This window comes from Pongo pygmaeus, chromosome 5, assembly GCF_028885625.2.
Source record: "Pongo pygmaeus isolate AG05252 chromosome 5, NHGRI_mPonPyg2-v2.0_pri, whole genome shotgun sequence".
Lineage (NCBI taxonomy): Eukaryota > Metazoa > Chordata > Mammalia > Primates > Hominidae > Pongo > Pongo pygmaeus.
The window spans coordinates 21,513,441-21,540,450 of NC_072378.2; the positions used below are offsets into that span (position 1 = coordinate 21,513,441).

General features: G+C 43.3%; 1 long non-coding RNA gene across 1 annotated transcript; it reads right to left on the reverse strand.

The window, feature by feature from the left end:
• Positions 1-1,050: 1,050 nt before the first annotated feature.
• Positions 1,051-26,921, reverse strand: LOC129039286 (uncharacterized). Its single transcript, XR_008503303.2, has 4 exons — positions 26,567-26,921; positions 17,507-17,576; positions 5,267-5,357; positions 1,051-1,524 (listed from the first exon to the last, which is right to left on the reverse strand). It is a non-coding gene; the product is annotated as an uncharacterized LOC129039286 (long non-coding RNA).
• Between the last annotated feature and the right edge of the window lie 89 nt (positions 26,922-27,010).

A 27,010-nucleotide genomic window follows, 5' to 3' on the forward strand; every position in this document is an offset into this window, starting at 1 on the left:
GTGGAGGTCTTTTATAAAGCATTTGATTTAAAATGCAATATGCAATTTTTCTTTTTCTTTTTTTTTTTTCCTGAGACTGAGTCTCACTCTCTTGCCCAGGCTGGAGTGCAGTAGCACCATCTCTGCTCACTGCAACCTCTGCCTCCTGGAGTCAAACAATTATCCTGCCTCAGCCTACCAAGTAGCTGGGATTACAGGCACCCACCATCATGCCTGGCTCATTTTTTCTATTTTTAGTAGAGACAGGGTTTCGCCATGTTGGCCAGGCTGGTCTCGAACTCCTGACCTCAGGTGATCCGCCTGCTTCAGCCTCCCAAAGTGCTGGGATTACAGGCATGAGCCACCACGTCCAGCCTAAAATGCAATTTTCTTACATGAAACCAAAATACATTAAAAACTGTGTTACGCCGGGCACGGTGGCTCACGCCTGTAATCCCAGCACTTTGGGAGACTGAGGTGGGTGGATCACCTAAGTTCAGGAGTTTGAGACCAGCCTGGCCAGCATGGTCAAACCCCTGTAATCCCAGCTACTGGGGAGGCTGAGGCAGGGAGAATTGCTTGAACTAGGGAGGTGGAGGTTGCTGTGAGCCAAGATCGCGCCACTGTACTCCAGCCTGGGGGACAAAGTGAGATTCTGTCTAAAACAAAAAAACTGTGTTACAATTAAAATGCAGCATAGAACTTAGAAATAATATATAGTTTTCTTCTAGATGCTAGTGACTCCAAAGGTCTTTTAAAAATTTCTATTTGGAAGCTTACAATATAAGAATCTAGGTAAATGATTTATAATTGTTGGTATGCATACTGTTGTTAAACAACAACACAAATCTGGCCATTACAGAATGCTCAAGAAATTATAAACATACACAAAGAAGAAAACAAAAATAATCTTCATCCCACCACCCTGAGATAATCCTTGTAACTTTTGTGAATAGGATATTCACTGATCTTCTCCGTGTGTGTGTGTGTGTGTGCGTGCGCACATGTGCATGCACACAAAATTGAAATGATTTTAACATGGAGGGCACTTGCATACATTCTCAAAACAAACTGTTTTCATGTTTATTGACTTTTTGTTTAAGATATAGATAAAACTATAATAATACTAAAAATACTAAATACTACTACTAATAATAACTATAGCATTAGATTAGATACTTTAAGATGCCCATAAAAATGATGGTATTAGACCTGGATAGAAAGGCTTTTTCTTTAATTAAAACAATGTAAAAGTGATAACTCCTCAATACTGTTTTGACAATGTTTTTCTCTATTTAAGTCATATGACCACACACCCTGGGGGTTTGGAAGAAAACATAAATTTTATGAGAGTCGGGTCACAATGAAAACAAACAAAGAATTCAAGAATAATCTGTCGAGTTTCACACTGTCATGCTTACAACTTCACAGCAAACCTTTGGGATTAAATTGTGACATTTCCAGGCTGAGTATCCAGAGCTCAAAACCCTCCCCCTGTTTTATTTCACTGATGTTTGAAGAATGTTGGTGGTCTTGTAAGAGAACCTGAAGCAAGGGAGGAAATAGTCAACATTAGGGAATAATCTAGGGAAAGTAAAATATGATTTCCTTTCTTCTACCAGAAAGTATAGCTGATCAGCCAAGATTAGGCTTTCTTTGTGCAAGGCCGTTTCCTGGGGTGCAGAAAGAAAATATTAAAACTCTTCATTAAAAAATTATAGCTTCTATATATGTATAGTTCTATATACTTTACAATATATGTTAATATAGTAGGGCATATACATATTTTATAAACTAATAGATATATGTATATGGGGAATTAACTGAACTCATATTCATGTATATTTGGGGATGTGTATACTCAAAAGCCTTTTCAGGAGAGGAGTGCACCATCCAAACAGATCGCCGCTTATCTTCCCTCAAAATCATTTCTTTATTGGAGTCTTGCAAGGGATTTTATCACACGGTGGAGAATCACATCCTCACTGGAAAATGCACTGAAATTGCTTTTTATATGTGTCTTTTTGACAACTGAACTAATTATTGAATGGAGTCTGGTACAGGAAGAGGGCCTGTGGCCCCAGCCCTTTCTCCAGGCTAAGTGAGAACAGATTCCTTCACTAGTTCAGCACTGATCAAGGCCATTCTACATGAGCACCATTGAGTACTGTGAGGGAAACAGAGATGACTAAGACATGATTCCGGTGATAATCAATAACTGAAGAAAAAGTGAAACTCTAAACTGGAAATACGGGCTGGGTGCTGGGGAAGTGCTGAGGAGGGAGCACTTAGTTCACACTGGAACTGTCAGGGAGGTTTCCAAACAGATTTCTGTGGGCAATCCTGAGAGCTGGCAGCCCTGGATAAGGAACCAAATAGAGCTATGGAGGTGTGGGAAGTATTTAGTCTGTTGGAAAAAGCAAATTGTTCAAACAGGTGGGATCCCAGGCTATTTAGAGTGATAGAAAGAGCCATAGATGGGACTGGAAAGGAGATTATGGAGGTTCTTGAACATTGTGCTAAAGAGTCCAAATAGTAGCTCTGTAAGATGGTTAGCATCATCCTCATTAAAAAAAAAAAATTTTTTTTTTAGACAGGGTTGCACTCTCTTGCCTAGGCGGGAGTGCAGTGGTGCAATCATGGCTTTCTGTAGCCTCAAACTCCTGGTTCAAGGCATCCTCCTGCCTCAACCTCCCGAGTAGCTGGGACTAGAGGTGAATACCACCATGCCTGCCTAGCATCCCCATTTTTATACATGAAAACCTGAGGCTCAGAGAAGCTCAAAGTCACAATGCAGGTATACCACAGAGCTGGCCTCAAATCCAACATTCTTTCCACTTTTAATTTATAACAGAAGTATAAAAACAAAGATGCAATATAAAATGCTTTTGTGCATTATTGGTTAATTGTCATGTGCATTTAGAAGAGGTAAGCTGAACCAACTAATAAGACTTTATAGCTGTATTATCAGTCCTTTTAAATTAATATATTTGAAAACCTGCTATAGTGCCCACAACTGCTACCTGTTAAAGAGTTAATGACAGACACTGAAACCAGTATGGCCTTCACGTCCCTGGTGTCTGAAGCAGTGCCTGAACCATAGCAGGTGCTTCATAAATGCAAAGGAAATAAAACCAATTCCATTTTTATTTTAAAGTCTATTAAATTTGAATTCAATCAAGAAAGTTGATTAGAAGTTGATTAGAAGATGCATGCACACAAATACATTTGAAATGAATTTATGTCTGTTAATTATGGATTTGAGATTTTATTTATGAAAACTAGGGTCTTTGAATTTCCACTTGATATCTATCTAATTTTTCTATTATTGAGAGAGTCCATTGGTGGAAAGTACCCAGGGTTAGGAGCTAGATTTAGGTTTGAATCTGTTTTTTTTTTTTTTTTTGAGATAGAGTCTCGCTCTGTTTCCCAGGTTGGTAAGCAATGGTGTGATCTCGGCTCACTGCAACCTCTGTCTCCCGCGTTCAAGCGATTCTCCTACCTCAGCCTCCCAAGTAGCTGGGATTAAGAGTGCACCACCACACATGGCTAATTTTTGTATTTTTAGTAGAAATGAGGTTTCACTATGTTGGCCAGGCTGGTCTCAAACTCCTGACCTCAAGTGATCTGTCTGCCACGGACTTCCAAAGTGAGCCACCAGGCCCAGCCAGATTCAGGTTTGAATCTTGACTCTACATTTTTTTAAACCTTGGATAAATCTTGATTTAACCTTGGATAACTTCCCTGAGTTTCCATTTCCTCATCTGTAACATGGGTATAGTAATACCCCTTTGCAGCATCACTGGAAGTATTAGAAATAAACTCCACATAAAGTCAGTACATATAAAGATATGTAAAGATACACAGGTATGCTATATACAAAGTCACGTAGTAGGTACACAATAAATTGTGGTCATCATTGTTATTTTCTATTTTAATTTTTTAAAACTCTGTTAACACTTCAGACAGATAGTCATTTTGTTGGCTAGCCTTTCTAGCTCATGAAACCTGTGACAATGTTCTATAGCCATACAATTTTCTCAACCTTTGAACATTAAACTTAAATACAAAATAATCCTGCAGATATGGATAACTTCAGCTCAGCTGTTTCCTATCTGTGAAAATATCACAATTTATTTAATAACTGATGTCAGAATAGGTTTCAAGCAACCTATAGAATAGTAATGAAGCTGGGTTTAAACAAATGTGTCTGTTTATATTTAATTCCCTCCACTTTCTGATAGAATGAACAGTTTTATTAGAAAATAATCAGTGCTTGTATCTCTTTTCTACACAGTTTCCACCTTAACTACCTAGACCCTCTTAATCTCAATGATTCTCATTGAATTGGGTTCTTAACAGATAACAATGAATTTTAAGCACAATGGGTACCGCATTCTTCATTCTGTGGGGAAATTGACTTGATGGAACAATAGATTTTGAGTTCCAATCTGGGGCGGAGTGCAGAATTTACAGAAAAAAAATAGATAACTCGGCAAAGTAAACAATATCTTTCGAGGACTTATCATTCCCTCTCCAGAAAGGGCTGGCAGAGTCATTCTTTTGCTATGTATCTTATTTTGTTAGAGACATAAATCTCAGTTATAAAATCAGTTGAGGCCAGGCACAGTGGCTCACATCTGTAATCCCAGCACTTTGGGAGGCCAAGGCAGGCGGATCACTGGGTCAAGAGATCAAGACCATCCTGTCCAACATGGTGAAACCCCCGTCTCCACTAAAAATACAAAAATTAGCTGGGCATGGTGGCGGATGCCTGTAGTCCCATGCCTGTAGTCCCATGCCTGTAGTCCCAGCTACTCGGGAGGCTGAAGCAGGAGAATCACTTGAACCCAGGAGGCGGAGCTTGCAGTGAGCCAAGATTGCACCATTGCACTCCAGCCTGGGCGACAGAGCGAGACTCCATCTCAAAAAAAAAAAAAAAAAAAAAAAATCAGTTAAAAAAAAAAAAAATCAGTTGAAAAAAAAATCAGTTGAGGACAGTGTTATGCAACTTTATAAACCACATGCTTTAGAGCTTCACAAAGTTTCCCTACACTCGGAGCATCCTACTCATCCTCTTTCACTCAGGAATTTTTCATTAGAGGCTTGAGACGTGAGTTAATAGGTTCATGATCCCCGTTCTGTTTTTCCTCTAAGCAGGTCTCCTAAAAGCATTAATTTGCGCATTCTATTTCAATAGAGACTTTAACACAAAAAAGGTCAAATTATTATCCACATAATTTTTGTCACTTATTAGAAAAGTCTCAGTTGTCAAGTCCCTTTCCACCTGAGAAGTTCATGTGAGATGAGTTCCAACTTCTTTGCAGTGATCCGTGCTGATATTCAGCATTCTGGAAATTCTGCATGCAAATCTCAACCTGTAGGTGAAAGTTACCTTTTAACCTTCAACTCCCCCTTCAATAAAGACAATTTTCAACCTTTCTGGTAACAGACATTAGTTAAATTCTAACAGTCTAATTTTTTTGTTGTTTGTTTTTGTATCGGCCATACAACATCCCCAAATGGTTTGCTTTTCTAATAAAAATGAATTTTTTTTCTTGGCTGTTTTTTTTTTCTCTCTCTCTCTCTCTCTTTTCTATGTTGCTCAGGCTGGTCATGAACTCCTGGCCTCAAGTGATTCCCCTGCTTTCCAAAGTGCTGGTATTACAGGCATGAGCCACCATGCCCAGCCTTAAAAAAGAAATTTTTAAAATGGAAATATTCCCTACTGTCATGGGCTTCTATTTGAAGGCAAGAGTCCAAAGGTCTTTACAAAGGGTCTCCTGCAGTTTGCTGGACCGCAGCCAGTCACTATGCAGGAAGAATAGGGTGGGAGGACTCAGGGTATCCCCACCGGCCCCTCTTTCCTGCCCAGTGGAGCTGACAATCCTGGTCAAACTGTGGGTCCCGCAAAATTCTACAGAAAACCCCGATTAGAGGCCTAAAGAATAAATCCATTGATTTACAAGAGGCTTTCCCTGACCTCATAGGGTGATTTAGAGGGGGCCCAGAGATGTCATTCACATTTAAAGAAAAAAACGCAACTTGAGTCTTGTAGCTTGAGTCTCAGGCTGGACTGCACTTATTCAAGTGCCCTCTTGTTCCTTCTCATCATGTCTCCTCAGATGCCAGGTGTGGGCCTCCAGCCATTTGGTCCAATACTTAGCAAGAGTGATTGTCTGTATCCTCTTAGTGGTGCCCTCTGTGCTGCTTGGGTTTGAAGTTGGAAGGGTGATATTGAGGCAAAGCCCCAGAGCAGCTTGTTGACTTTGTTTCCACTGGCTTCTCCTCGTGTTTTGGTTGACTTGGTCAACATGGTTCCTCCCAGCATTCAGGACTCCATATAGAGCACCATTCAAAACCTGTTCCGTCTTCAGGGAACTTTCATTGCAGGTGGTTTTCTACTGAGGGAGAAGGTAGGAGAAGTGTTCAGATGCTCTAAAAATTCAAGTTCCCCAAATGCAAAGGATCTTGCCACATCATGACTTTTTCCTAATGAGCCTCTCTTTGCAGGGGAAAGAGTAGTTCTGATTTGAATGGCAAAATCTCTCCCTTCCAAGAAGGAAGCCTCCTCAAATGAGATCATTGTACTTCTCTGCTAGACACCTTCTCATCCTTTCACATCTTAGTAAAAACCAGTGATTAAAATGGTGCTGTCTCTGCATTATAGGGTCTTTTGGCACCTCTCAGGCCTCATGCCTCCTCCTTCTTTCTGACCCCATTCCAGCCTCAGTGGCCTCCTCACGGTCCCTCCAGCATGGCCAGCATGCCCCTGCCTCCGGTCTTTGCACGTGCTGTGCCCTCTACCTGAAATGCTGTTCTGCACATCTCTGCAGAGCTCTTTCCATGGCCTCTTCTAGTCTTCACTCAAATGCCACCCTCCCAAGTGACACCTTCCCTGACCGTCCCATCTAAAATTACACATATAACTCCCATCCTCCCATAACACTCTTCTCATCCTCCTTCTTGCTTTAGATTTATTCTTAGCACTCATAACTGTCTAATGTACTATTGTTCAAGCAAGATAAACAGGAGGCCATTTGCCGGAGGATATCTTTCTACTTTGTGTTCCTATGTAACAACTGCCCCCCCACCACCACCAACTAACTTAGTATGTAAACCAGCTGAAACATAAAGTGAATAGTATATATATATATATATAGTAACAAACAGCCAAGTTTCAGCCAATCACAAGCAGCCAACTCATCACACCATGTCCAAATAAGGCAAACACCTAGCTGTAGCCAGTCAGGTGATTGCTCTACTCTGCTTCTGAGTTCAGCTCCTGCTGCTGGGCTGAGCTGTCTGAACTTCTGGCTCTGAGGGCTGCCCAACTGAGGAATCCTTCTTTGCTCAAATAAACTCTTAAATTTATTTGAGAGACAAACTCTGTCTAAAAGTTTTTTTTTTAACACTATGTAGTTTGAAACTGTATATCATTATCTGTTGTTTTGTTTTTGTTTGTTTGTTTGTTTTTGAGACGGAGTCTCACTCTGTCACCCAGCTGGAGTGCAGTGGCTCGATATCGGCTCACTACAACCTCTGCCTCCTGGGATCAAGCAATTCTCCTGCCTCAGCCTCCCGAGTAGCTGAGATTACAGGTGCTTGCCACCACGCCCAGCTAATTTTTGTATTTTTAGTAGAGACAAGGTTTCACCACGTTGGTCTGGTGATCTCCAACTCCTGACCTCAAGTGACCCACCCGCTTTGGCCTCCCAAAGTGCTTGGATTACAGGTGTGAGCCACCACACCCAGCCTATCTGTTGGCCTTTAAAAAATGAAAGCACCACAAGGGAAGGGATTGACATCCTATTTGTTCATTCCTATATCTGCAGCACTTAGAATGGTGTATGGCCGGCACATAGTAGGTGCTCAATGAACATGAGTTGAACAATGAATGCCTGAACAAAGAATAAAGTGAGGACCATTTATGGCATTTTTTTTTTTTTTTTGAGATGGAGTCTCACCCTGCTGCCCAGGCTGGAGTACAGTGGTGCAATCTCAGCTCACTGCAACCTCTGCCTCCCAGGTTCAAATAATTCTCCCACCTAAGCCTCCTGAGTAGCTGGGACTACAGGTGCCACCACCACGCCCAGCTAACTTTTGTATTTTTAGTAGAGACAGGTTTTCACCATATTGCCCCGTCTGGTCTCGAACTTTTGACCTCGAGTGGTCTTCCCACCTTGGCCTCCCAAAGTGCTGGGATTCTAGGCATGAGCCACCACGCCCGGCCTATGGCCATTCTTGACTATCCTCAGCCAAGGGCACCCAACTCATGGTTTCCCAAGGGCCACATGGTTCTCGCAGCACTCTGCAGAAGATCAGAGGTGCTGCCCAGACTCTGGTTGTGCTCCTGAGAAACTGAGTCTTCTGCATCCTCTTATCATTGGCCATTGACCTGGCTACAGATGCAATCTGTGTTCCTTGGTCTTTTTGTATGCATAAACTCAACGTTTGAAGCCTTACCTTCCTTTGGATACCAATGAGATCATATTTAATGAAATACAAATCATAATAACTCTCAGCCCCCCTCCACCCCGCATAATTGCAGGAACTCTACGCATCCCCCCCACCCCAGCTGATTTCTGTTCATGTTCTTTCACGCCAAACTCGCTAAGGCACTTGTCAGTGCCCCTGAGAAAGGTCCCCACTATGCCTAGCCCTTGAACCACTGGGAGTCGCCTCTACCTAGCACCAGAGCTCCTTCATGGGCTCTAGAGGCGCGAGGGGAGGAAAGCAGCCAGCTGTTTCTGCTAGTGATACCGGAGCGGGGCAGGGAAATGCTGGGTAGAGAAAGGCGGGGTCCCTGGGTAGGGCTCCACCCTCGGGCCTATGCTCACGGACCTATGTGAGAACAGGCATTTCTGTTTTCCCGCCTAAATGTTGCATTTTCCAACACCACCCTGGCCCGCCACACCCCCTATCCTGTGCCTGTAAAAACCCCGAAATCCTAGGGGGGACACACACAAGCAGCTGGACCTTAAGAGGAACACACCAGTAGAAGACACCGGCAGAAGAACACACTGACAGACACCAGCAGACGCCCGCAGGTCATCCACCGCGGGACGACGCAAAGTTCAGCCGAGGGCAGTCAGAGGAGAGCCCGGCCGCTGTGCGGCCCAGCTCCAAGGGAAAACCACCTTCTCACTCCACACCCCTTCTGGCTCCCCATCCATCTGCAGAGAGCTACTTCCACCACTCAACAAAACCTTGCTCTCAGCCGGGCGCGGTGGCTCACGCCTATAATCCCAGCACTTTGGGAGGCGGAGGCGGGCGGATCACGAGGTGAAGAAATCGAGACCTTCCTGGCCAACATGGTGAAACCCCATCTCTCCTAAAAATACACAAACTAGCTGGGCGTGGTGGTGCGTGCCTGTAGACCCAGCTACTCAGGAGGCTGAGGCAGGAGAATCGCTTGAACACGGGAGGCAGAGGTTGCAGTGAGCCGAGATCGCACCACTGCACTCCAGCCTGGCCACAAAGCAAGACACTCCGTCTCAAGAACAAACAAACAAAAACCTTGCACTCATTCTCCAAGCTCACGTGTGATCCGATTTTTCTCGTACACCAACGCAAGAACCCCGGGATACAGAAAACCCTCTTTCCTTGCTATAAGGCAGAGGGTGTAATTGAGCTGATTAACACAAGCCGCCTACAGATGGCAAATCTAAAAGAGCACCCTGTAACACACGCCCACTGGGGCTTCAAGAGCTGTAAACATTCACCCCTATACACTGCCATAGGGTCAGAGCCCATGCTCCCCACGACCTGCCTGTCTGCCTGCTCCCCTAGGGGTTTTGAGCAGCGGAGCACCTGAGCCGCAGCCCCATCACACGCCCGGAGATGGGGACAAGGGAACTTTTCTCGTTTCACTTGGACTCACAAAGTCTTTAGGTGACCGTAACTAGTTTTGGGCCTGGGCCTGCACTTTCCAATTACACAGTTTATAGGCAAACCCTCAAGCTGGTGGGAGAGTAGAGAACTTGCATTCTCTTCTTGCTCCCGTCTTCCCCTTCTCCTTCTAGGCGTTCATGCAAAATAATACCCTTTGACTCCTGCACCCGACACAGATGTTTCTGGAGTTGTCGCCCATGTGCCAGAAGTTCCTAGTCTCTGACCTTATAGACACCCTGCAATTCATTCTCATTCTATTTAGAGTATCCCTTCGTATGCTAGTCCATTCGTGGTTTCTGGCTCCTAAGTTCACTCACTGTTTATCAGGGGGCAATTCTTATTCACCCCTTACTTACTCCTTGGGAGAGTAAGAATTGCCTTCTAGAAACACAACACCAATTCTCTCAAGGCTTTCTAGGAAAATCTGCTATAGATTTCTGTATATAAACCCACTTCTTTCTTTCTTTATTCATAAGCTCACTGATGGAGCATAAACCAGCCCACCCCTACTGGATTTAAGGTCACTTCCTTCTCGGAAAATCAATATTTTTCTTGTATATCACAAATTAAGAGTTTCCTCGTAGAGAAAAAAATTATCCTAAAGCCTAAAGTCATCCTGCTTTATTTATTTATTTATTTGTTTTGAGATGGAGTCTCACTCTGTTGCCCAGGCTGGAGTGCAGTGGAGCGATCTTGGCTCACTACAACCTCCACCTCCTGGGTTCAAGCAATTCTCCTGCCTCAGCTTCCCAAGTAGCTGGGACTACAGGTGTGCACCACCACACCCAGCTAATTTTTGTATCTTTTTAGCAGAGACGGGGTTTCACTATATGTTGGCCAGGCTGGTCTCGAACTCCTGACCTCAGGTAATCTGCTCACCTTGGCCTCCCAAAGTGCTGGGATTACAGGCATGAGCCACCATGCCCCACCCTGCTTTACTCTTAAGATCTCAAATTATGACCTTTCCATATTCCTTCCATCCATTTTAGTCCCCACCCCACACCCTCATAAACCTTCCATTTGTGACACTCTCTGATTGGAAAAATATGAATGTTAACAAAATAATGTCCCGCCTTCAAAAGGGAATGTGTTGTGTTCAGCATCCTTTAATGATTTGGTTGTAGCTTGAAGATGCCTATTAGATGTAAGCAATAGAAGTAGGAGATAATGTTGTGAGAAGTGACCAATGTTTGGTGCCCACCTTAGAATCATGAAAGAGAGTAGTTCCTGTTCTAATTCCTAAGCAGTGAGCTACACATAGCTGTTTCTAAGGGTAAGAGGTCTTGAGGCTGCTCCTCCCTACAACCTGCCTCACTGTGCACCGTGCATGCTGAGTCTCCTGGTCCTTTGCACATTACTTTGCACACTTATCCTGCTTTGCCATAGCTTTAGGACAAACAAGTTTGCTGAAGCTTCCAACGTGTGCTTCTCTTTGAAAATGGCTCAAAGCTGAAAAAACATTAAGGATCAACTGTTCTCAGAGGAAGAAAAAGAAAAATATGCAGGGTTTGTCACTGCCAGGAAAAGTGTTCCTAAACTTTCACCCAGAATTATATACTGGGCTTTCATAAAGGCTGTTTCTAAACAGCTCCGGCTGGTTCTCACACAGCAACAAGACAGCCTGTCATTGAGACTGCAGACCACTTCTAAACCCCTTCTCCAGGAACCTGCAGGCTGCAGGCCAGTTCCAGTTAAAGCCCTTTACTAGGTAGTGGCCTGGTCTGCTGCTTCCAGGCTCAATTCAAAGTCCATAACTTTTAGAAATAAATGTTGCTTGTGGAAAGGGTTGGTGTCTTAAGGTTGCTGCTTCCAGAATCTGTTTTTACTGAAAATGTGAACTGTTTTTATTATCAAATGTCTTTAAAGCCTTGTGACCTGAAACAAAGTATCACAAAGGTTTGAATGTTATAAACTGAAAAACAGAAAACCGGCATACTTCAGCGTTTTAACACATGAAAATGTCAATCTGTAGTTAAGGCTCAAATTTTCAATAGCTTCAGTGGCTGACACAGATTCTACTTGGAATTGCTGCTGATTTATTTATCCTGGAATAAATGCAATGCCATTATATCTTGGTGACAACAGAAACAAGCTTTGGCCAGGTCTGTGCATAGTTTAGGGATGAAGAAAATAAGTTTTGAAAGGCAATGGGCATTGCTGATTATAGATTTTTATTAGGAACAGATGTGGGGCTCTGGTTTTTAGTGGTAGACACACTGTTATTGAAACAAGTCAGCTGACTAAAAACCATAATATCTTCTTTTTTAGGAAAGAAAAATATTAACAAATTGAATTCATAATCTTTTTCTTTTTTTGTTTGTTTGTTTGTTTGAGACGGAGTTTTGCTCTTGTCACCCAGGTTGGAGGGCAATGGCACGATCTTGGCTCACCACAACCTCCGCCTCCCGGGTTCAAGTGATTCTCCTGCCTCAGCCTCCTGAGTAGCTGGGATTACAGGCACCCGCCACCATGCCTGGCAAGTTTTTGTGTTTTTAGTAGAGACAGTTTCACCACATTGGCCAGGCTGGTCTCGAACTCCTGACCTCAGGTGATCCACCTGCCTCAGCCTTCCAAAGTGCTGGGATTACAAGCATAAGCCACCATGCATGGCCCATAATCTTTTTCTTTAAGTGATCACCCACTCCAGGCTATAACATATCTCCAGGCTAAAGCTGAGGTTTAGGAAGTAATTATAACAACTTCTTTTACCACCACGCTTAGGCTTCAGATCTCTCCACTTTAAATTTGTTTATGGCTGTCCCCTTTGGACAGTTTTCTCCTCTTAGGGTGTATTGATTCTAATACCAAGTTATACACTGTGAGATCATTTTATATATTCCAGGGCTCTCATTTTTCTTTCTTTAAGGAAAGCGTAAACATTTTGGGTCACTTGCTGCCCTATTTTGGGATGGGTCAGCTAAAGGGGAGATTTTAGACACTGTGGATCATTTCCATTTCTCTCTGACATCCACCTTTGCTCCCAGCCATTTACTGAGATCCCTCTATTTAAGGATACTCCCTGGAAATTTCAAATGACACTTCTAATCATAGACCATTGGCCACAAGTTGGCATATTCACATGTGGCATATTCACATGCCCACACCTAGTTTCAGAGGAGGCTGGGAATTGGAGTTATTCCAATCCAGAATGGTGCTCATATCAAGCAGCCATGTGGCCAGTTAAAGAATCAGGGCTTCACTTTCTAGAAGAAGGGAAATGGATAGTGGGAACATTGGTGGTCTGTACCACAGGCTTGTACCAAATTACTCTCCTATCAACAGAATACAGCAGCTCCTTCTCCTCCATGTTTTCATTTAAATTTGATGTTGTCGGACACTGATTTTTGTCAATCTGATGGACACTCATTCATTTTTTTTCAAAAAAAGGTATATATCCATACCCTGCTTTCATTCCCTTTGCCTCATAGATAACCATTCTAATGTATTTTAATATATCTTTGTGAATATTGTGCATACTGTATATTTTTTGGTATGCATCCATTTTTTAATTGTTTCATAAAATGATTGATTCTACATCTTTTTTCAATAAGCACTGTGTTTTTAGCTTCCATCCATGTTGCTATTTGTGCATCTACACTTTTGCAGCTGATCACTAAGTAACACTCTGTGACATTCACCCACACATTTTACTCTCCCAGTGATGGATGCTCAGGTTGCCTCACTCCCTGACGTCCCTTATGCCTTACAGCAAGGCCGTGTGATAAGTCTTATCATTCCAGTTTTACAAATGAGAAAACTGAGGTTCAGAGGGGTTAAAGAATTTGCCCCAGTTTCCATTGTTAGGAAGAGGGAAAGAGAGCCAGGAGAAATCCCCTTGTTAGTTGTTGAAGAGGTGATGCGTCTCTGGTATGAGATCAGAAGTTCCGGCTAAGTGGCCGGGCGCGGTGGCTCACGCCTGTAATCCCAGCACTTTGGGAGGCCGAGGCGGGCGGATCATGAGGTCAGGAGATCGAAACCATCCTATCCTGGCTAATACGGTGAAACCCTGTCTCTACTAAAAATACAAAAAAAAAAATAGAAAAAATTAGCCGGGCGTGGTGGCGGGCGCCTGTGGTCCCAGCTACTCCGGAGGCTGAGGCAGGAGAATGGCGGGAACCCGGGAGGCGGAGCTTGCAGTGAGCCGTGATTGCGCCACTGCACTCCAGCCTGGGCGACAGAGCGAGACTCCGTCTCAAAAAAAAAAAAAAAAAATTCCGGCTAAGCTTCCCTGCTCTGCGTGTCTTCTCCATTCGGCTCCAACGATGCCTCCAAGTTAAAAGCAGAAATTCTTTTCTTTGACTTAATGATTCCTTTCTGATCAGAATCCAAATAGATTGTAAGCCTCATTGCGTATTTATGCCTTGTGGTTAAATGAGTTTTCAGCCCCTTTCTGGGGGTGTATAGCTCTTGAGGGTTTAGAGGGCAGTGTATCCTTTGGAACAGAATTCCACTGTGAGTGTATGAAAACCCAAGTAACAGTGGCTTCAACAAGTGGCTATACAGTTATGCAAGTGGTTCTCAAAGCGTGGTCTCCAACCAGTGGCAGCAGCGTCCTCTGGAAATTTCTTAGGAATACAAGGCTCAGGACCCCACCCCAGACCTTCGGAATCAGACACTCTCAGGAAGGGCCCATGAATCTGTGTTTTTATGAGACCCCCAGGTGATTCATGTGCCTACTCCGGTTTGAGAGCTACAGGGTTATCCTCCATAGCAAAAGATCCAGGGTTAGGTAGTCAGGGCTGGCACCATAGTACCAGCAATGCCAACGAGCATCCAGGCTCTTTATGCTCCCCTGCTTTGCCATCTTGAGCATATGGCTTTCATCTCTGGAAGCAAGATGTATTTTATTTTATTTGTTTGTTTTTTAAGAAGGAGTCTTGCTGTGCCACCCAGGCTGGCATGCAGTGGCCTGATCTCAGCTCACTGCAACCTCTGTCTCCCGGGTTCAAGTGATTCTCCTGCCTCAGCCTCCCGAGTAGCTGGGATTGCAGGAGCGTGCCACCACGCCCGGCTAATTCTTGTATTTTTAGTAGAGACGGGGTTTTACCATGTTGGCTAGGCTGGTCTCAAACTCCTGACCTCAGGTGATCCGCCCACCTCGGCCTCCCAAACTGCTGGGAGTACAGGCGTGAGCCACCATGGTTGGCCAGAAGATGTATTTTAGATACCTCATCTGCATTCCAGCTAGAAAAAAAGGGAAAATCCAGGGTGGTGCCTATATCAAGAAAAGAAATCTTTCCCAGAATCCTCTGCTTATGTCTCCCTGAGAGTAAAAGTCACATAGCCATGCCCAGATGCACAGAGTCTGGATAGGTGAGGATGTGTTAACTGTGCACATTGTCATTGTTCTCTTGCCCCCAGACTGGGACTCTGTTAGTGGGAAGAACAGGGGGATTGATGCCACGTGTAAGCAAATCAGCAGGTTGTATTTGTACTTAAAAGCAGAGATGGGAAAAGCCACATTAGAGCAGTAAGTAGTCAGGAATGGCTTTAACCTGCTTCATAATTTTTCTGGAGGTTGGCCTTAGTGTGAAGATAAGAGATCTGGACTCTTTTCCAGCCTGTACACTTGAAGGAGATTGCTGTTTCACCTGCATGAACAACAGTTGTTTGGATTTGTGGCCAGCAGTTTCCTTTTGTCTTTGGAGATCAAGAGAAGTTCCATAATTCACAGCCACTAAATCTGTAACACTAGCCTCAGCACTGAGACTAGATTCTGTCTTGCAAAAACCACAGAAGTGATCAGCAGAGGGACAGAAACAGATTAAGAATGGCTTGTTATGCTGAGTTTGTTTACACGAGCTCCCCACCCACCGCCCAGGAGAAGGGATCATCATTTATTTTTGCCTCTTGGCCTTGAGCCTGTTTTTTGTTTTTTCCCTGAGTATCTCTGCCTGTTGACATACTCTCCAGCTCAGGGGTTTGTTTTTGTTTGTCACTTATTTTCTAGGTATACTTGGGAATAGGCCTCTGAATAGAAAGATAATATGTATTTTTGTCTTAGTCCTCCAAGGACCGTCTTGTGAAAAAGAATAACCAGCCCTGCCCTGTCTTAAGCATTGCAAAGTGCAGGGAGCTGGTTGCCCAGTAGCCCGTGGGCATGCTTGGGCCCTCCAACCTTCCCTGGAAGGGGTGGGGCCCCTGCAGCTTACAGAAGATCTTTCATGTTTCCTTGCTCCTAGGAGTGGGTTGTGCCCATCAACACTACAGGTGGCTCCTAGGCAAGTGCCAAACAAGCAGCTGCACAGCCCAGGGACTTTGAGCTGTTTGCAGCTCTCCTCTCTTTGTGCCCCTGCCAACTCACACACACCTGGGATTTCAGCAGCTGCCTGCCCACTGAGCCCCCTTCCCACCATGTGACCTAATCCTCATTACACCTGCTCCTCTGCAGGGCAGCCAGCCCGTCCCCACCTTGCCTAAATAAGGCCTGGGGAGGTTTGAACAAGACCTGTGCTATTCATGCCTGAAACAGCCAACTCCTACCAGTTTCATGGCAAATTACAAGGGATTGAGGTTTACTGTGAAGAAAGGCTAGACCTGACAATTAATCAGCCTGGTCATATGGGGATCAAATTAAATTGGACCTGAGGCCTCAGCTCCAAAATGGAATCAAATTTTCTCTTTTGGCAGGATACGTGCATTAGACTGAGACTACAAACACAGCCTGTCCATCTTCCTTCTTTGCATACAGATATTGGTTTGTAATTTTAAAACACAGCAAAGAGGTGGGACAAATACTATAGTTTGAGTTTTTAAAGTGAATGCAGGGCTTCTATTCAATTCAGCAAAGATTTATTTTGCCCTTTTCCCTAAGAAGTCTCTCAGTTAGGTGTTAGGGGTAAGAAGTCTGCACAATAAGAGATCTGCATCTTCAGGGAGATCAAAATCCAGTAAAGAAGATAGACATGTTATTAATATAAATTTGACTATTAAGCACAAGAACATAAACAAAGCTATAGAAACCATTAATTGTTATTGGGGATTAGCAATAACTTTACAGAGAAGGTAACGTGTGAGCTGAGTTTTGAAAGATGAGTGGCAGCTTTGTGCTTTCTCTCTTTGGGCAGACACTGTGAAGTGTCCTGCAGTTGGGATATTTTCTTTAACGGTGTCTGACAGTGTTTTGCACCATTACTGCCTCTCACATTCTGTGCATGAGTATAGTCCAAGGCTAAAAACGGTAATCACCTTTGGAAACTGCCAACAAACATGAATAACTCTTCTTGGGCCAACTTTTCTCAAGGAAGTAATAAAAGTACTCTTGTGGCTAATGGCAGTAAGCATGAAAGTCTCTTTCTGGCTCTCTTACTGCCTTGTGTCTTTGGACATGAAACACAATGTATCAGTCAGTTGCCTTTACAAATGTGGGCTCTTTGTGATGGTGTTAATCAACCAGCAAATGAGTTGTAAGCACTTACTATGTGCTTGGTGCAATTCATTGCCACTTTTCTGAGTCACAAAAGTGCAGAAAAGATGAAAAATGGGATAGAAAGGATACTAGTTGTAATATATAAGGAGCAACTTTGTAATTTTAAAACAGAGTATCAGTTTCAGAAATAACTGGAGTGATCACTAAAGTATTTGTGCAGCTTGAAAATTTTAGAATTCTAATAACTTTTAGTCCTTGCCTCACCTTCTTCACTAGAGATCACCTACTGTGGTAGACCAGGAGACTTCAGTGCTGTTTGTCGATATTTCCAGTTCTGTTTTTGGAAACACAAGGGATTACATTTCGTCAGCACCCTGAGTTTAGGCCCGGCCATATGTTTTGCTTTTACCAAAGAAATGTGAGTGGAAATGGCATTTCATAGCTGAGTCAAAGCACCTAATTGCAGTGCTCAGTTACACAACCCTCTCTTCTGCTTCAGCATCATGAAAGCCTTTTTTGATAAAGAAGGGCTTTGCTGAACCATCCTAAGGAGGAGAGCTTCCTTGAAGAGTCATGTGGGGCTGCTATGGACTTTGCTTAACTAAAAAAAAAATAATAACTGTGAATTTTTTTGTTTGTTTCTTGGAAAGCCACTGAGATTTAGGGGCTACTTGTTACTGCAGTATAACCTAGCTTGTCCTTACTAATGCAACAACTGAATAACCATTATTAACTATGTTAACATGTAAGAAAATGGAGTAACTCAGAACACACCCACCTTAGGTAGACTGACACATAGAAGTCATCTCAAGTTATTCTGTGCATGGTAAGGCCCTTTATATAGAAACCTGCAGCACTAATTCAAGTTACCTGTTTTTGTTTTTTTTTTTTTTTTTTTTGAGATGGAGTCTCACTCTATCTCCTAGGCTGGAGTACAGTAGCACGATCTCGGCTCACTGCAACCTCCGCCTCCTAGGTTCAAGCGATTCTCCTGCCTCAGTCTTTCAAATAGCTGGGATTACAGGCACCTGCCATCACACCCAGCTAATTTTTGTATTTTTAGTAGAGACAGGGTTTCACCGTGTTGGCCAGGCTGGTCTCGAACCCCTGACCCCAAGTGATCCACCTGCCTTGGCCTCCCAAAGGGCTGAGATTACAGGTATGAGACACCACGCCCCGCCTCTCATTTTAATTCTCATATCAACACTATATGATAGGTAGCACTACCCACATTTCACAGGTAGGATTCATGGAGTTCAACTAACTTGCCCAAGACCACATATAATTGGCCAGCATGATGGCAAATCCTAGGTTCTCTCCCTTAAATTTGCTGCCTCCCAGAACTGATATAGATGGTTCCCTCCTGGTTCTATTAGTTTGTACATATTCACATGAAGCCAAACCCCACCACATGGACCAGGTAATTCGCTTCCCTTTCTTCCTATGCTCTCTAACCTCAGTCTCACTTGAATTCTGCCTGAATCAAGTGTCTGATAGACATTTCCCTTCAGTGTCAAGGAAACCAAATGGAAGAATGTAGATGGAATGGGGAAAATCCACCCCAACTTCTGGAGAAAACAAACCAGATAATTGGTCAACAAGGGTGATCGTTATGTGTGAAGCAAATGCAAAATTTTTATGTTGCAAGTACATTTAACAACAACAACAAAACAGAATTTCAAAAGCTCTCAAAAGGCTATCCACTCTGTTTTTCTAGAAAAGATGGGCCAGGCGTGTTGGCTCACGCCTGTAATCCCAACACTTTGGGAGGCTGAGTCGGGCAGATTATGAGCTCAGGAGATTGAGACCAGCCTGGCCAACATGGTGAAACCGCATCTCTACTAAAATACAAAAAATTAGCTGAGTGTGGTGGCATGCGCCTGTAATCCCAGCTACTCAGGAGGCTGAGGCAGGAGAATCACTTGAACCTGGGAGGTGGAGGTTGCAGTGAGCCGAGATCACGCCACTGCACTCCAGCCTGGCAACAGAGCAAGACTTCGTCAAAAAAAAAAAGAAAAGAAAAGAAAAGAAAAGATGGTTGTAACCCACCCAGGGCAAGTGTTTATAAGTCTTCACTTCAATGATCTTCAATAAAATTTTCACTATTTCATGCCATAATTTGTTTTGGGGAAACTCCCAAGTTCCTGCATATTTGCATATGGTCTTGCAGTCCAACATCAAGGTTATTATAAGCAGGACAGAGGGATGCTCTTTCAGGGTAGGGACCCTGGCAATCTTATCAATTGATGGATCTCAGTGCCTCATTTAATGCCAGGCAGTAAGCCCTTAGAGACATTTGTTAAACAAATAAATAAAGTTAAAGAACTCATGACCACTGACATAGAGTACAAAATAAACACACAAATAAGAATGTGGTTTTACCAAAATGAAAGGAAGACTTGCTTTAGCCAATCACATGAATGATTGTCCCTTAAGATCTGGGTTATGCAACCATAACTAAGTTACATACAGGTCTTATTAAAGTCTAAACTCAAAAATGAAAAATGATTTCTTCCTGCACATTTAAGCTGAAAACCTCCTTAGGGGTTTCTGTTTTATGCACTCTAATTTAATATTAATAAGAATTATATTGCTATGCCTAATATATGACTTTGGTGAGGGAAGAAATGTACATTGGGGCTTTTGGACATTTTTGATTAGGGATCTGCTAGCATCTGGACTTGGCTTTCACAAGTGTAAACAAAAGCTCAGTTGAATGAGCAATGGACGTGTCTTGCTGAGTTGCTGAGTAGCAAGAGGCTATTTGAGGAAGCCCGCATTCTTCTTTGAAGTGTAATTCACCTTGCTCAACGGCACCATTGGACAACTGGAATTTTTGAAGTGACCATTGCTATTAAAGATAAACAGTTCTGGCTGGGCGCGGTGGCTCATGCCTGTTATTTGGTGTACTAGAGGCCAAGGTAGGTGGATCACTTAAGACCAGGAGTTCGAGACCAGCCTGGTCAACATGGTGAAATTTCCTCTCTACTAAAAATACAAAAATTAGCTGGGCATGATGGTGCACACCTGTGGTTCCAGCTACCTGGGAGGTTGAGGCACAAAAATTGCTTGAACCTGGGAGGTGAAGGTTGCAATGAGCCAAGATCATGCCACTGGACTCCAGCAGGGGCAACAGAGTGAGACCCTGTCTCAAAAAAATAGAATAAAATAAAATAAACAGTTCCTAATTTAGCAAAGTCTAATTCCAATGTATGTATCATCACTCCACAGTGAAGGTAAGAGAAAACAGTCACCAGAGGGATTTTATCAAGTCTGTCTCTCTCTACACACACACACACACACACACACACCCCAATATGGTAGATATTATAAAGATGTAAGATATATCATGCATATACAGATTTATGCCACGAAAATCAAGTTCTAGGAGTCTACAATTTGCTATAAATGTGTCTGTTCTCCTTTGAACTATTAAGCCAACTCTGGACCCTGAGTGAATTTCCTTTCCTTCCTGTAGTTGGTTGTTTTAGGGAAAAGTTTAAACAAATGCTTTGTCCACTAGAATCACATGGAGGGATTATGGTCAAGGTCATGCATAGGTAACCAGGTTGCGAGCTCTTTGCAGTCACCCAGGCTGGTGTGCAGTGGCACGATCAGAGCTTACTACAACCTTGGACTCTTGGCCTCAAGCGATCTTACTGCCTCAGCCTCCCAAAGTGCTGGGATTATAGGCATGAGCCACTGTACCCGGCCAAGACTCATTTTTTAAAAATCCTTTTCGTACCTTGTCTTGCACTAACTAGATGTCTAGTAAGTGTCTGTCAAGTAGGCTATGTATATACTTGTATCCGGTAACAAAGCTGAGATTATACTTGTACAAACTCTACAACCAATATTTTGCTGTCAGCTTTTTGATAATGGGGAAAAGTTGGTTTTGCTCTTAGGATTTATTGGGTTTGGTTTCAGACTCATTATAAACAATGCTTCATCTTTAACTTTCAAAGTAATGAGCTACAGTACAAAGCACTTTTCTGAACCGTTTGAGGATACGTTGGCAACCAGATATCCCATCACCCAGAATACTTTAGTGTAGATTTTTTCTACTATGAAGGAACATTCTCCTACTAGACCACAATACAACCATCCAAGTCAGAACATTAACACTGATAGTGTTACCCTCGAATCCTCAGAGCCTATTCAAGTTTCTCCAGTTGTGGTTATAACATGCCCTATAGCAAAAGGATGCAGTCCAGAATCACAGATTGCATTTAGCAATCACAGCTCTTCACTTTTCTTTTGTTAGAAACTGTTCCTCAACCTTTTCTTGGCTTCCATGAGCCGATACAGGCTGACTTGATAGAATGCCCCTCCAATGTGCCCCCTTACAGGTGGTGTTCAGTTCAACCACTTAAGATAATGTGTGCCAGGCTTCCCCACTGCCAACGTACTGTTTTTCCCTTTCTTTTCTTCTTTCTTTTTTTTTTTTTTAGAAACAGAGTCAGGCTGGGGTGCAGTGGTGCCATCATAGCTCACTGCAGTCTTGAACTCTTGGGCTCAAGTGGTCCTCCCACCTAAGTCTCCCACGTAACTGGGACTACATATATGCACCACCACACTAGGCTAATTTTTAAATTTTTTGAAGAGATAGGGTTTTGCCATGTTGCTCAGGCTGGTCTCAAACTCCTGGACTCAAGCAATCTGCCCGCCTCAGCTTCCCAAAGTGCTAGGATTACAGGTGTGAGCCACCACATGCAGCCCACTTGATCATTTGGAGAGATGTGCTTTCATCAAGCAGAAGTCTGAAACGTTCATTATAATAAATTTGAAGCTAGAAGGTACCTTAAAGATAATTTAATTCAATCATCTTATTTTATTTAGGAACTACTTAATTTCTAGGGATTATTTTGCTTATTGTGATTGAAGATAAATTGAGTCTTATTTAAAAAAAAATTTGTTGGCCAGGCACAGTGGCTCACACCTGTAATCCCAACACCGTGGGAGGCTGAGGTGGGAAGATTGCTTGAGTCCAGGAGTTTGAGACCAGCCTGGGCAACACAGTGGGACCCCATCTCTACAAAAAATTTAAGAAATTAGCTGGGCATTTTGACCAGGTCGAGGCTGCAGTGAGCCGTGATCATGCCATTGCACTCCAGTCTGCATGACAGAGTGAGACCGTGTCTCAAAAAAACACACCAACACACACATACAACCCACAAAACTTCTGTATAAATGAAGATGTGGTTATAAAGAAGCTTCTGGAGTCAGAGACTCTGTCTCAAAAAAAAAAAGAATGGAGCAGACTTAGGAATGGGAGGCTGAGAGGAAGCTGACCAGGGATAAATGGAGAAAAGCAACAAAGCAACCAATCCCTTCATGAGCCTGATTTGATTGGGGCTAAGAGGAATTTATAAACGTGCAGTGAGAGAACACAGCCTGCCTTGGGAAGTTGAATGGATTTATGTCTCTCCAGTCACATGAAATCTTTAGGTGATGTACTTCAGATGTGACTGAGGTCAACTGCAAATAATAGAAAATCAGAAGATAGTGGCCTAAAGGAATAAGGGTAGATTTGTCTTAGAAGGTTGGAGGTTACTGGTTGCTGGCAGTGGTTCAGTAGCTGAAAGATGAAGGTCAGTGTCTCTGATTCCCTTGGCCTTTCTCTCATGATTCCAAGATGTTGCCGTAGCTTCAGGTACCATGTCTGCATTTGAGACAGGAGGAAAGGAAGAGCAGCATTGCCAGACATATTGGTCCTGTTTCATGAGGAAAACAAAAGGCTAATTCAGGCCCTTCCTCACTACCCCTCCCAGTAGGTAGTCATCCACTGAACGTCAGTCTAAGGTCTCACATCATCACTTCCTGCTACAGTGAAGCCTGGGAAAGTGAGGACTTACCTTTCCCAGTTTCTATAGTGGAGGCATGAAAGAAAAAAGCAATTAGGAATGGATTTTGGGTCCATCAGTCTATTTGTCTGCCACAAGAAGACGGCTCAGTTATTTTTCATATCTCATTTGCAAGACAAGAGAAGTTTCAGTTGGACACAAGAAAAAAAGTATTTACCCTGAGGTCAGCCTACTGTGGCAGACAGTGTAGACAGTGATGCCTCTATCTTTGAAGAGCTTCCAGTTGTGAAAGAACGGGTTTTAGAAGATTTAGACATTCGGTTTCCTGAATCCTGAAGACTGACCAGATGATTTCATTAGATCTATAATCATTTGATTCACTACTTCAAAGCAATATGTTCCCGACCTCTCAAAGCACTGTGAAATACCAAAAAATACAAGATGGCCGTGCCTCCATCCTTCAGCCCTTCTCCGCCTCTATCCACTTCATTGGAAAACTTCCAAAGGCACTTTGGTTTAGTGGTTCTAAGCATAATGCTGTTTCTCTTATTCAAAATTGGTTTCAAGTATGTCATGAAAAAATAAAGTACTCGAAAAATGAAGTTTAAGTAAAACATCAGGAAATCAAGATTTGTTTAGTTTATTGAAATGCATTTGGATAAAGCCAAACATTGATCAATTACTTGAATATGATGGGAGCATTTTACAGGAGAGTCACAAAACTTCTCTAGCCGTAATATTATAAAAGGTTGTGTGTTCTGCTTATTTTTAAGTCAATACACTTGCAAATCACTTGGCAAACCTGTTGAGAGCCCATGGTTTCTTTCTGCTTCACCTCGGTTTTGGCTACACCAGGTTCCCTAATGGCAACAGCTAACCTTTTCCAGACAATCCTTCATGCCCCAGGGGAGGAAAGACAATGCCGCATTGTGAACTCACACAAGGTTTGCAAATGTGGTGCAATTTTGGTGTACTAGTGGCCTGAACTTTACAAACCCACCAGAGTCCAGCCAGCCTGGACTTGTTAGCCAGAAAGCATGAGAAAGACTGGTAAAAATCCCTTTTCTTCACCACATTTAAAGAAGATCTAAAAGAGACTTTCTTACCTTCTAGACTTTTTAACAACTAGAATGAGAACTGGGATTGGTTTCACAATAGCCAAACAAATGATCTCTTTCACACATACTTTTTTTTTTTTTTTTTTGAGACGGAGTCTCGGGGTTTCACCATGTTGGCCAGGCTGGTCTCGAACTCCTGACCTCGTGATCCGCCTGCCTTGGCCTCCCAAATTGCTGGGATTACAGGTGCGAGCCACCGCGCCCGGCCCTCACACACACTTATTTTTATTACATTCCCACAATCGTTTAGGGAATCCTATTAGCGTCTATTGCCTCTGCAGAGTTTTGATAAGTAAAAGCTCTTGTTTTCACCTCACACCAGGCTCTATGTGAAGTGCACCATAAGTTATCCCTAATTCATTTCATCCATTCAACAGATTTTTTTTTTTTTTTTTGAGGCAGGGTCTCCCTGTGTCACCCAGGCTGGAGTGTAGTGATGTAATCACAGCTCACTGTAACTGTAAACTCTTGGGTTGAAGCGATCCTCCCATCTCAGCCTCCTGAGTAGCTGAAACTACAGGTACCAGCCACCAAGCCCAGCTATTTTTCTTTTAAATTTTTTAGAGATGGGCTCTTATTATGTTCCCTAGGCTGGTCTCAAACACCTGGCCTCAAGTGAGTCTTCCTCCTTGGCCTCCCAAAGTATTGGGATGACAGGTGTGAGACACCATACCCAGCTCCATTCAACAGATTTTTATTGAGCATCTACTTATGAGCTGGTGTTCTGTGTTGGAAATACATGCTATTGCTAACCCTCACAACATTACAAGGGAGTTGTGATTAGCTACATTTTAAAAATGTAAAAAACCAAGCCCTGGGGAGAATAAGCAACTCTCCAGGTCACACAGCAAGTCTGTGGCAAAGCTAGGAACTGACTGTCGGCTCTGTTCCACTCCATATTCCATGTGCCTTACTCAGTGTCTCACTGCTGCCTTCTTTCTGTCAACTGACTTTATCACAAAGGCCCAGGATTTTGAGACTACAATTCACAAACTTTTTTTTTTTTTTTTTTTGAGACAGTCACTCTATTGCCCAGGCTGGAGTGCAGTGCCTCAATCTCGGCTTACTGCAACCTCTGCCTCCCAGGTTCAAGCGATTCTCTTGTCTCAGTCTCCCAAGTAGCTGGGATTACAGGCATGCACCACCATGCCTGGCTAATTTTTTCTTTTTTTGGTATTTTTAGTAGAGATGGGGTTTCACCATGTTGGCCAGGCTGGTCTCAAACTCCTGATCTCAGGTGATCCGCCCACCTCAGCCTCCCAAAGTGCTGGGATTATAGGCAAAAGCCACTGCACCGGGCCCAATTCATGAACATTTAAGGTTACTCTGCCAAAACAGGTGACACTCCTGATACAAAAATTCAAAGCAAGACCTTGCCTTTCAGTGAGGCTGGTATAAAATTTCATTCACTCAGTCCCTCTCCTTCCTCAACAGCTCATCTTCAAAATATGATTTCAGAAGACTTTAGTTCTAGGGATAGCTAATCCATGCTTCTGTTAATCACCTTGGCGGACTAGCCTCAGATTGGGAATTCAACACATCCTGGCAGGAATATCCTCAGAGAGGTGAGGAAAAACACCCATCTGCAGTCAGGAGGCCCTGCGTGTCTGATCTACTCGCTCACCAGGACAGCTCTTAGTGGTTTAGCTCTGTAAGCTCTGTATGATCCAAGTTCAGGGTTGTGAGAAACAAATGAGATAACACATGTAACAGCAGCTTGACAATTGGAAGGTAATATATTTTAAAAAGATGATGATCCTAGTTTGCAATGCAGAAGGGACTGAACATTAAAGGTGGAGTTGGAGAACCCTTCAGCTCAACTTTACAAAGTTTTTTTTTTTTTTTGAGACAGGGTCTTGCTCTGTCACCCAGGCTGGAGTACAGTGGTGCGATCTCAGCTCACTGCAACCTCTGCCTCCCAAGTTTGAGCAATTCTCCTGCCTCAGCATCCCGAGTAGCTGGGATTACAGGAGCTCACCACCACGCCCGGCTAATTTTTGTATTTTTAGTAGAGATGGGGTTTCACCATGTTGACCAGGCTGGTCTCAAACTCCTGACCTCAGGTGATCCTCCTGCCTCGGCCTCCCAAAGTGCTGGCATTACAGGCATGAGCCACCACACCTGGCCTTACAAAACTTTTAATAAAAGATTATTCAATTATGAGACTCTAAGGAAGGATAATGAAATGAAGCATCTTCTGTCACAGCCCCTTTCTCACTGGTATCTGGGGCATGAAATTCTGAAGAGCGTTCATTCTTCTTGAGCATAAACACAACTGTGGTCAAAAGTGGGCCCTCTCTGTTCCACCAATCTTCTAAAAGCCAAATATGATGATTTAGCAAAGAAAGATATCTAGTGGAATATCCATCACAGCTTCTTCTTTTTTAGAGATGGGGTCTCACCGTATTGCTCAAGCTGGTCTCAAACTCCTGGGCTCAAGTGATCCTCCTCCCTTGACCTCTCAAGTATCTGGGGCTACACACTCAACTCCATCACAGGTTCTGAATGGAAGGTTTATAGTGTATCAGAGCCTCATGAAGGCAGGGAGCTACTTCCCTTGTGGTTGGTGAACCTCAAATTGCCTCTATATGGCCATAAGCAAAAATCACAGAGGCAGATTTTGATGTGTCTAAAGAAGCAGGCATGGCTGGACACAGTAGCTCAAGCCTATAGTCCCAGCACTTTGGGAGGCCAAGGCAGGCAGATCATTTGAGCTCAGGAGTTCGAGACCAGCCTGGCCAACATGGTGAAGCCCCATCTCTACACACAAAAAAGTACAATTAGCCAGGTGTGGTGGCATGTACCTATAGTCTTTGGAGGCTGAGGCAGGAGGATTTCTTGAGCTC